Raw genomic sequence first — 4952 nt, 5'->3', positions numbered from 1 at the left:
AGTTCTCCTGTATCCACCCTCTTCTTGAAAATGCACTTCAATTTGTTGCAGTCACTGGTTGGGTGATTGACGAACCTATGGTAATGGTAATATTTGGGATTTTTTATTTCTTCATCGGTTGGTGGACGTATGAGAGGAGGTTGGTTGATAGCATCATCTTGAATCCATGCTTCTATGAGTTCGATTACTTCTTGAATCGGAAAAAGGAAGTTTAGAGCAGCCTCTCCAGTTTCTTGTTGTTGTGCAGGCGTCTTAGGTGCAGCCTTATGGGTTTGAGTTATCTGCTGCGCTGGTGACACACGCTTAGGTTGTTGATCGTCCGTTATGGCCCAAAGGATGAGTTTCTTCCTTTCACTACACCAAATTGAGTAATTTGTAACATTGAATTATCACACTAATTAGTGTAACAATTGTTGTTACACATATAGGTGTCACACCTCTCATAAGTGTAACAATAAATCGTAATTATAGTTAATTTATGTATTTTTTTAATTTATCTCATCAAAAAGTGTAACAAATAACCCTCTCATATATTAAATATTAAAATTATAAAGTAAATAAAATTTACAAAACATTATATCTTCGATTCTCCTTTTTAACATTTGAAATCAGCTTTCATTTCCGCCTCTACTTGCCCCCAAAATTTTCAGTTTCCGCTCCTCTACCTAATTTTTTTTTTCAATTCCCTCTAATATCTTACCAAAATTCAGAATGAATTGAAACCAAATCTCTTTATCCCCTAAATCTACTCGATCTATATTCTCGAAGAAATCGATTTTTCTTTCCAGGTCTCTCTATCTTAACGACGGAAACCAAATCTCTTTCGTTTAATCGTTTTAATAGGTTATTTTTCTTTTTCTTAATCTTTCCTGGTTCTGTTGAAGTAGTTGATGGTTCTTTCTTGTTTGATTTCGCATTAAAGTTTGTTTTTGTTTGATTTCGAGATTTGATTTGGTATTAGGATTTTCCTTGTCGAAGATCCTGAATCTTTTCCTTATTAACCCTAATCCGAAGTATAAAACACAAGTATGGAAGAAGGGAATACTGTTGACAATTGACATAATCAACATCAATTATTTCAAAGTATAAACAAAAGGTTTGTCTTTTTGGTGAAGTTCTTTTCTTTTTCTAAATCTTTGGATAAGTGAAAGATTAAATTTGAGCATTATATATTTAAGGGTCTATTTTTTCTATTGTTGGTTTCTTCTATTATTTGATGAAACACAGCGGGTCTATTCTATTGAGCTTGAAGGTAATTTGTCCGTCACAAAGTTTGTCCCAGGAAATTTTTCTGAATTCTCAATTTCACAAAATTAAGAATAATTTTGAGATAATCAAACAAATTGTTCACCAATTTCGATTGAATACACTCAAACGAATAAATTGGTAGTTCAGAGTTCTTCAAAATTTCTATTACATCGATCAGAATCCATTGATTTCTTCATCATATCTTTAGAAAAAAGCAGAGAAATTTCATATGGTAATGTTCTTCACATCTCTATACTTCCATCTTTCTCCACTTATATCAAATTTCGAATATCAGGCTAACCCAAAAAGCACAGCTCTTGCTTTCATCTCCCTCTACTCATTCTCCGTGATATCAGAATTATCATTTTTCAGATTTTCTCCATTATTACTTCGATCGTCACTGCCAAAGGATAAGTAAACAGTATTGCTCTATTGTTGTTCGATAAAATGTCTCAATGAACTAATTGTCATGTGCCTAAAATTTGATTTTCGGTTTGCGTTTTAAAGAGGTTTTGATCAATTAGTTACGTTTATTTAAGGTTGATAAATCTCCTCGAGTCATTTTTTTCATGCTCACTGATTCGCTGCTATGGATCAGACACTTTTAAGGAGATTATTACAATTCTTATACCCATTGCATTGATGCTGATGCTTGTTGGGAATGGTGAAGATACATTATTGGCCGATTGTGAAGTTAATCTGAAGAACCTCAATTTGCTGGGAATGGAGTTGATGTTTTAGTTCACGACTCTACTACTGCTAAACAACTTCTGGTATTCGTATTAATCTTTAAATTTGTTATTTCATTTGTAGAGTTACAAGGAACCATCATATGTTTTTTGCATCAGGTAATGTATTCTGACTTTACAGTTGATACAGTTGAATAAAAAAGTGGTATTTTCTGTTATGTACTACTAAACTATGCATCATATTAAACTTCGTTTTAGTTACCCAATCTGGAAGTAACTTTTGTTGTTTTCAATTGTCGATGGGCGATTCATTGGCCTTGTAGTTTACTAACTATTTTCTTGTGATGAAAACTGAAGGGCTAAATTTACATTTTGTTTGCAGTCTGAAGTCACTGCTCTAAAGATCTACACCCAAGGCAGGAGCAATTGGTGTTGTAGAAAATAGTTGTTCAGTCCCTGAAGCTGCTGCTTCAAGGGTGGAAGCTTTTTCAAGACTCTTAACTTCTTCCAATTTTTATTAGACTTCAAAGGTTCCCTCCGATTACAACCAATTTTGTTTCTGTTCTTGTTTGTTTCTGCTTTACAAATCAGATTCATGACATTACATTCACAGATTCAAGACATTTCAGGGTCTTTCCGTTGGGATCCATTTTTTGCGCTGCAGAAATCTGACACCTTCTTAACCATGCTTTTGCTGCTGTCATGCCGTTGGTTGATCTAGCGGAAGGAAATCTTGATAACATTATCGCACATCTTCTGTGGTTCGTATGCTATCGGAACGTGTTGGACTTCTTTGGTTTGAGACCTCAGATAAAAAAGTTACCTGTACAAGTTAGCAGCAGCAAAGGTTTGCCTTTTCGTTGTAACAAATCCATTTGTGCGTTTATATTTTCCTTCTTTTCAAATTTGCAGTTTTGAGTTGTTGCTTTACTTTATCTTTTACTGTGATCTCACAAGTCTTATATTAATACTAAATTAATTGAGGACATTATGAAAATCATAAAGAGGACACACTCGTTGAGGCAAGCTGGATAAAATTCTTGTGAAAATGGGTATATACACATTCACCAGCTAGTCTTTTGTTTTTTCACTCATAATCAGTGTACTTGTACTATGTTAATGATCCCTATATGTTTAAATGGTACTGCAAAAATATTAAAAGAATCTAGTTCCTAGGCCTCTTGCAGTTAGTGCTGATTGGTGGTGCTGCTAGTTGTTAGAATTTTTATTAGGAATGAAAAAACAAGATCCAGCAAAGAACTGAATATTTGTTTGAATGAAGTGCTATTGTAGAAGCACAGTTCCTTACTATTTAAACAGACTAAACCACCCTTGGAACAATTTCTAGAACTAAATCACTTTCTAAATGCTGTCTCAGGTAATGGAACATGTTGCTGGAGTTCTTGCAGGCTTGTTAAAAGCTGGGGATGAGTAACTGGTCAGTGAATTCCGTAGTAAAGCATTTTTGGAAGCCTTCACTATTTCAAAGAAGGAAAGGAAGAGGTTTGGTTTCCTATCACCATCCATAATCCACATCTTCTCTTTGTTTCCGCACACTCATACTAAAAATAATAACACGTGATTGCAGTTTATATTGCATTTCTAGTTATATATCATAGTTGCGTTCAAAACCTTATGCATTAACCACTTAGATATATTAATGATTTTATCAATGCAGTAGATTGTTTACATATTGATGCTAAGGTTGAACTTTGAATTTTCAGAATCTCAAGTTCAAAACAGTGACATGAAAAATCCCCCTTTACCAGCGTTAAGCGGTGCTAACTACCATGCATCACCAGCAGACCTACGTATAACCAGCGTATGGATCAGTGTCTCCATTATCATTCCCATTTTTATTTTGAATTATAGTATCGCTCAATTTATGAGCTTTACCTATGTCTAGATTTTTTATGTCCTTTTACTTTGTATGCTCTGTGCAGGAAGACCTTCGTTAGCATCTGCAGATGTAGACCCCTCTGCTGCACCACATCCTAAATAGTATATGGAGCCGTTAGTGATTCGCATTGCTGGGCTGTAAAAGAATGCAAGGAAAGGATATAGTCGTGTGGTTAGGTATATGCACCGATGGACCAGTTCACTATTAACACAATTGTAATTAAGTTAATTGTCATGGAGTGATGGTCTAAACCGCGTTGTGATGGTACGATATTGTAAATTATAGTGCAAATGCAATTTTCGTTTCCGTTGGTTTTGAGCAACTCGTATACTTGTAGCTTATACACTTTTTTGACTTGTACACACTTTCAATGAATACAATGGTTTTTGTGATACTTTCATGTGATTGTTTGAGTGAGGGAGCGCAGGCATCTCGAATTAGGGGAGGGGGGGGGGGGGGGGGGGAATCCAGATTTTTTTTTTCTAATTTTATCCTAAATTTGTGACACTAATATGTGTGAAACCTTGGTAACACAATTTAGTGTGTCACACTTATAAGTGTGACCACTAATGTGTGACAAAAGAAAAACACCATATTTATAACACTTATATGGTGACAATAAATAAGAAGTCACACTTATTTGTGTAACAAAATGTCTGTTTTGGTGTAGTGTTTCATATAACTCACATACGTGAGTTTATTTCTCCTTTAATTATTTCCCCTCTTTTATTTTCGGTGAAGCAGCTCCTCCCTGATTCCCTGCGTGCGGAAGCTCGCCTATTGTTGCTTGCCTGATACAACACGGTTGAGGGCTGCAAATATGTCTTGACGCTGCGCCTTGGAGAAATACAAATGTAGATGGGGAAAAACGATTTGCTGGTTTTTCAGGGAATTGAAGAGACGAGCGTGTTGTCGAGACTCCTCAACCGAGCAAACTGTTCAACCTCACACAGATGCACTACAAAGGGAGTGCTTAGATTCGAGAGATCAATCTGTAGGACTCCGGCCTAAACTAAGTCAATGGACGTTCCAGAGTCAATTCGGTCGCAAAGAGGGAAATGGGTTGATCTGTAGGAGGGAAGCTGAGAATTGTGTGGGATCAATGATGATCAAGG

General features: G+C 35.7%; 1 long non-coding RNA gene across 10 annotated transcripts; it reads left to right on the top strand.

Annotated features, from left to right (window-relative positions):
* Positions 1 to 699: 699 nt before the first annotated feature.
* Positions 700 to 4242, top strand: LOC113297845. Of its 10 annotated transcripts, none has more exons than XR_003333771.1 (5): positions 700 to 1096; positions 1847 to 2784; positions 3316 to 3440; positions 3662 to 3759; positions 3881 to 4242. It is a non-coding gene; the product is annotated as an uncharacterized LOC113297845 (long non-coding RNA). The 10 variants fall into 10 exon arrangements; XR_003333770.1 differs by lacking the exon at positions 700 to 1096 and adding an exon at positions 1117 to 1480; XR_003333774.1 differs by lacking the exon at positions 700 to 1096 and having other exon boundaries at positions 1117 to 2021; positions 2320 to 2784.
* Positions 4243 to 4952: the final 710 nt, after the last annotated feature.

This window comes from Papaver somniferum, chromosome 7 (assembly GCF_003573695.1).
Source record: "Papaver somniferum cultivar HN1 chromosome 7, ASM357369v1, whole genome shotgun sequence".
NCBI classification, from domain to species: Eukaryota; Viridiplantae; Streptophyta; class Magnoliopsida; order Ranunculales; family Papaveraceae; genus Papaver; species Papaver somniferum.
Note: the sequence above shows the minus strand (reverse complement) of the source record. Positions and strands in the feature narration are given on the sequence as shown.